Source organism: Narcine bancroftii, chromosome 3 (assembly GCF_036971445.1).
Source record: "Narcine bancroftii isolate sNarBan1 chromosome 3, sNarBan1.hap1, whole genome shotgun sequence".
Taxonomy (NCBI): Eukaryota; Metazoa; Chordata; class Chondrichthyes; order Torpediniformes; family Narcinidae; genus Narcine; species Narcine bancroftii.
This window is the reverse complement of record NC_091471.1, coordinates 15,020,121-15,027,116: the sequence shown is the minus strand read 5'-3', so window position 1 is coordinate 15,027,116 and position 6,996 is coordinate 15,020,121.

Genomic DNA, 6,996 nt, shown 5'->3' with positions numbered 1-6,996 from the left:
AACCTGATTTTCGATCCTCATCCTGTATCCTGTCTCACCATTACTCGTTATTTGGCCAACAACGGTGGTGACGTCAATGAATTTATAGATTGCGTTAGAGCTGAACTTGGCTCTGCAATAAATCACTCTTTGTATAAAATAATTTCCCATCAAATCTCTTCATAACTCCTTCGTCTGAACTTAAAAATTTTCTCAACCGCCATCATGGAAAAATGTTCTGTCGACCCTGTCTCTCCCTTTTATTATTTTATAACAGGTAGTTGCCGACTTACAACCTATTCGACTTATGGCTATCCGTACATATGTCCAAAAAGTAAAATAAAATAAAGAAAAAATATATGTACATATAAAAATAGTAGTGGCCTATGTATGGAAAATAACTTCTCCTGTCTACCCCTCCTACATGACCCTACCGTAGCACATAAAGCCACTGTCTCCAACACCATCTCCAACCTCATCACTTCTGGTCACCTCCCCCTCATGGCCACCAATCTCATTGTCTCCCATCCTGCACTGCTCACTTCTACCTTCTACCCAAATACACCATTTGGGTAGATCCATTGTTTCTGCCTGCTCTTACCTCATTCAAGTTTCGTCTTACCTTGACTATCTATTTTCTCCTGGCCCAATACCTCCCCACCTACATCTGCAACACCTCACATGCCCTCCATCTCTTCAATGACTTCAGAATTCAAGAACTGGACCACCTCATCTTCACGATGGATGTCCAATCCCTTTATACCTCCATTCCCCATACCGCAGGTCTTAAAGCACTTCGCTTCTTTTGGACCAGAGACCAGACCAGTCACCCTCAACCACTACCTTCCTCTGTCTGGCAGAACTTGTCCTCATTTTTAACAACTTCTCCTTTAAGTCATCTCACTTCCTCCAAATCAAAGAAATAGCCATGGAACTCACATGGGTCCCATCTACGCCTGCCTGTTTATTGGGTTTGTGGTGCAATCCATGCTGTAAGCCTACACAGGCAAGACCCCTCAACTCTTCCTCAGGTATAGCAATGACTACATTGGCCTGCCTTATGCACTCATGATGAGCTTGTCACCTTCCACTTCATGATCAACTTCCACCCCGATCTCAAACTCACTTGGTCCATCTCCAACAACACTCTCCCCTTCCTGGATCTCTCTGTCTCCATCTCGAGAGACAAGCTTTCCATCAATCTATACTACAAACCCATCAATTCCCACAATTACCTGGACTACACTTCCTCACACCCTGTCCCCTGCAAGGAATCCATCCCCTTCTCTCAATTTCTCTGTTTCTGCCGCATCTATTCCCAAGATGAGGTCTTCCGGTCCAGATCTTCCAAAATGTCTGCCTTTTTTCACAAACGTGGCTTCCCGACCACCACCATAAATTTAGCCCTCACCCTTATCTCCTCCATTTCCAATTCATCTGCCCTCTGCTCCCAGACGCAGAATCTCCCTCAACCTCACCTACCACCCCACCACCCTCCGCATCAAATACATTATCTTCTGGAATTTCCAGCACTTACTTCATGATCCCACTATAAGACACATCTTTCCCCTCCTCCCCTCTCTGCATTCCATAGGGACCGCCCATTCTGTAAGTTCCTCGTGTAATCATCCCTCCCCACTAATTGCTCCCACCCCGGCACCTTCCCTACTTTATATAGGTATTCTATCAGAATCATATTGTAATAATAGACTATGAACTGAAGCTCCTCTAATTAGTCTTTCTTATTATTAATACGATTAATGTATATTGTAATGAAATACTTGGGAAATAATTGGTAAAATTAGAGTAGGTTACATACATACACACATATTGAGGTGGATCTTATTTGAAATGCTGAAGAATTCATATTCAGTGACTACAGAAACTATGGAGAATGCTATGCACATTTCACAATGTGCTATGCACATTGCTAATTGAAATGACATCATAAAATGAATAGACCATTGTTTCGGAATAGAGACACTCTGGCTGTTTGCAAGTATCTTTAGTGCTCACAGAAAGATCACCCCTGGGTTTTATTTACCTAAAGTAACAGATGGGAGCAGGAAGTCATGTGATGGAGCAGTGACTGGTAAGAAAATACCAGCCCTCTGCAGAAAAGTTAAAAAAAAGTAAAGAAAAAGCAAAGCCACAAACACAGAAACCATAGCAAATTAAAAATAAAAATGTGGTGAAAATGGTAGCAAAGAAAGAAAAACTAAAAACAACGGGAATAAAAGAAGGAAAGACGTTGGAAGAGAAAGGTGAAGGCCTTACCTACACGAGAAGGCCCGCTGTGGAGAGAGAAGCCCGCTCCCTGAGGTCAGTGGAAACCCTGAATGCAGGACTACAAAGATGGCTCACGGAGCCAAACAAAAGTGCACAACCGCGCTTGCGCGAATCCTTGCGCTTGCGCAAATTCTCGTGCATGCACAATGCACAAGACAAAAACAACACCGACAGGAGGGGGGACCAGCTGAGGAGTAAATCTTCCCAGATTAAACAGACAAGAATAATACGACAGCAAGACTCCTAACAGGAAAACAGAAAATAACGGGATCAAGAAGAGAATAAAAACAAGAAATCAGAGAAACAACAGATGACCAACCCAGAGGAAGAAAACCAACACCAAGACACCTTTAATAAAAATAATAAGAACAAAAATACCCAACAAAATAAAATCAACAACCCAACATGAAGATCAGAAGAGACGAAGGTAAAGGACACAGATCCTGGAGTGGACTCAGAAGAAGAGGAGGGAGTGTTCTACACAGAGAAATGGAAGATGAATGGATAAAAATTTTTTTAAAGAATATATGGAAACATTAAAAGAATGGTTGACACAAGAATTCAGTGAAATAAAAAGAAGAATAAAAGGTACAGATGAAAAAGTGAATAGATTAGAGATGGTCATGATAGAAATAGGAAAAAGAGTAGAGAAGGTGGAAGAACGAGAAACAGCCATAGAAATGGAGGTCGATGACTTAAAAAAGAAATTGGAAGAATCTGATAAAAAAGTTAAAGAAACACAGGAGCTGTTAGCTCAGAGATAGATATAATGGAAAATTATAATAGAAGAAACAATATAAAGATAGTGGGCCTTAAGGAAGATGAAGAAGGCAAAAATATGAAAGAATTTATAAAAGAATGGATCCCCAGGGTCCTAGGAATGCCAGAATTACAGGAAGGAATGGAAATAGAAAGGGCACACAGAACATTAGCCCCTAAACCACAACCACAACAAAAACCAAGATCCATTCTAGTAAAATTCCTAAGATATACAACAAGAGAAAACATATTGGAGAAGGCAATGAAAAAAATAAGAGAAGACAAAACAACCACTGGAATACAAAGGCCAAATTTTTTTTTCTATCCAGACATAAGTTTTGAGCTCCTGAAGAAGAGGAAGGAGTTTAATGCAGCAAAATCAACCCTATGAAAAAAAGGCTATAAATTTATGTTAAAATATCCAGCGGTGCTTAAAATAGTTATCCCGGGGCAGAAAAGCAAACTGTTCTCGGATCCGGAAAAAGCACGAAAATTTGCAGAACACCTACAAAACAGAAAGAGAGATGAAGAGATGTAACAAGAACAAAAATGACAACAAACTATCTAGAAAGAAGAAGAATAAAATATAAGTAAGAACTAAGAAGAGAAAGAAAGGGAAGAAAGGAAGTAAGGAGGGAATTAAGAGACTAAGCTTTGTTATATATGAAGATTAAAATCTTTTCTGGGGGGCTGGGTTGGGAAGAATAACAGTCACTGTGATTTGACGCTTGCGAGCGGGTTCGCAATCCAAAGGGAGAGGGGAGATGTGGTTGCCCGATAAGGGACAAAGGGCAACTCAGAGAGGGGAGGGAATAATGGGGTTAAAGGAATTTTAGATGTGGGAATAGTGGAAATATTTTATGTTTTAGAAATGTTGTCTTACAATGTGTTCAAAAAAGAAAGCAGAAATGGATAAGAAGGGAAGGTGGTGATGAGGAAACGGAAAGGAAAGGTAAACAAAGTATGAAATGGCCATGTTGAACTATATGACTTTAAATATTAATGGAATACATAACCAAATCAAAAGGAAGAAGCTGTTAAATTTACTGAAGAAAGAAAAAATTGATATAGCATTTGTGCAAGAAACACATCTAACTGAAGTGGAACACAAGAAATTAAAGAGAGATTGGATAGGACAAGTAATGGCAGCATCATATAATTCAAAAGCAGAGGAGTAGCTATATTAATCAATAAAAATGTACCAATCAAAATAGAAGAGGAAATAATAGATCCAGCAGGGAGGTATGTAATGATAAAATGTCAGATATATTCAGAATTTTGGAATTTACTCAATGTATACACACCTAATGAAGGAGATCAAAAGTTTATGCAAGATATCTTTTTAAAGGTCGCAGATACACAAGGGAATATACTAATAGGAGGGGATTTTATCCTTAATTTGGACTCAAACATGGATAAAACTGGAAAAAAGACTAACAGAAAGAACAAAGTAACCAAATTTATAATTAAATCAATGCAGGAAATGCAACTTTTGGATATATGGAGGAAACAACACCCAAAGGAAAAGGAATATTCATATTATTCGGGTAGACATAAAACATACTCAAGGATAGACCTATTCCTGTTATCAGCCAACATTCAAGGAAAAGTTAAGAAAATGGAATATAAAGCTAGATTTTTATCGGATCATTCACCCCTGTTATTGGCAATAGAGCTGGAGGACATCCCACTGAGAATGTATAGATGGAAATTAAACTCCATGCTACTTAAAAGACAGGATTTTAGAGAATTCATTGAGCGACAAATTAAAATGTACTTTGAAATAAATACGGAATCAGTGAAAGATAAGTTTATACTATGGGACACAATGAAAGCATTCATCAGAGGACAGATAATAAGTTAGGTAACTAAGATGAAGAAGGACTACAATCGGGAAATAGAACAGTTGGAAAAGGAAATAACAAATACAGAAAAAGAATTAGCAATAAAGGAAGATATAACTAAAGGAAGAGAATTGACAGACAAGAAAATAAAATATGAAACACTACAAACATATAAGGTGGAGAAGAACATAATGAAGACAAAACAAAAGTATGATGAGCTATGAGAAAAAACGAACAAAATACTAGCTTGGTAGCTTAAGACAGAACAAACTAAAAGAACGGTATTGGCATCAAGGAAAAAGGACAAACAAATTACATATAACCCAACGGAGATTAACGAAAACTTCAGGGAATTCTACGAACAACTATATCAAACTGAAAACAAAGGGAAAGAAGACAAAATAGATGAATTTCTAACTAAAATTGAACTACCGAAATTGCAAACAGAGGAGTAAAATAAATTAATAAAACCATTTGAAATAGAAGAAATACAGGAGATATTAAAAAAACTACCGAACAATAAAACACCGGGAGAGGATGGACTCCCAATAGAATTCTATAAATCATTTAAAGACTTATTAATTCCTCCTCTCCTGGAAGTAATGAATCAGATTGAAAAAACACAAAACATATCAGATTCATGCAAAACTGCAATAATTACAGTAATACCAAAGATGGGGAAAGCATTGTATAGAACAATATCTCTACTTAACACAGATTATAAGATAATAGCTAAACTTATAGTAAACAGATTGGCCGACTGTGTACCAAAAATAGTAAAACAAGATCAAACTGGATTTATTAAAAGACGAACAATGCACAATATCTGTAAATTCATTAACTTAATCCATACAGTACAAGGAAACAAAACTCCTACAGTAGTGGTTGCTTTAGATGCAGAGAAAGCCTTTGACAGAGTAGAATGGAATTATTTATTCAAAGTACAGCAAAAATTCAACTACCAGTGAAATATTAATTGAATTAAAGCATTATATAAGGGACCATTGGCAAAAGTGACAGTAAATGGATATATATCAAACCAATTTAAATTAAGCAGATCAACAAGGCAGGGATGTCCACTATCTCCCTCACTGTTCGCGTTAGCTATAGAACCACTAGCAGAACTGATAAGAACAGAAAATAAAATAAGAGGGATAAAAATAAAAGAGAAGGAATATAAAATCATTCTATTTGCAGATGACGTTATAATATACTTAACAGAACCAGAAATATCAATAATAGAATTACATAAGAAATTGAAGGAATATGGAGAAGTATCAGGGTACAAGATCAATGCAAATAAAAGTGAAGCAATGTCAATGAATAATGCGGATTTCACAAAGTTTAAGGAAGAATCACCATTTAGATGGCAAACACAAGCAATTCGATACCTAGGTATACAACTAAATAATAATCTCGGCCATCTATATAAACGAAATTATCAGCCATTAATGAAAAAATTACAAGACGACTTAGAGCACTGGAAAGACTTACCACTAACACCGATAGGAAGGATAAACTGTATTAAAATGAACATCTTCCTAAGGATACAATACCTATTTCAATCATTACCAATTCACCTAACAGAAAAATTCTTCAAGGAGCTAAAGAAAATAATAAGGAAATTCTTATGGAAAGGGGGGAAACCGAGGATAGCAATAGATAAATTTACAGAATGGTACAAACAAGGGGGCTTACAACTACCAAACTTTAAGAATTATTATAGAGCCACACAATTAAGATACCTATCAGATTTTTATCAAACAAGGGAAAAACCAGATTGGACCAGATTAGAGCTGGATAAAATAGGGGAGAAGGTACCTCAACATATATTATATATATATATATATATATATATATGGGATGAAAAATTGGTGCAATGTAGGAATTCACCAGTATTGCACCATCTGCTCAACATTTGGAAGAAGATTCATGTAGAAAGGAATAAAATAAATTATCAACTACCAAAATTAATATTGACACAAAATCAACTAATCCCTTTCACAATAGATAACCTTTCCTTCAGAGAATGGGAGAGAAAAGGGATCAAAAGAATAGAAAATTGTTTTTTGGGAAATAAATTATTATCTTTTGAACAAATGAAGGACAAATATAGTATAACTCT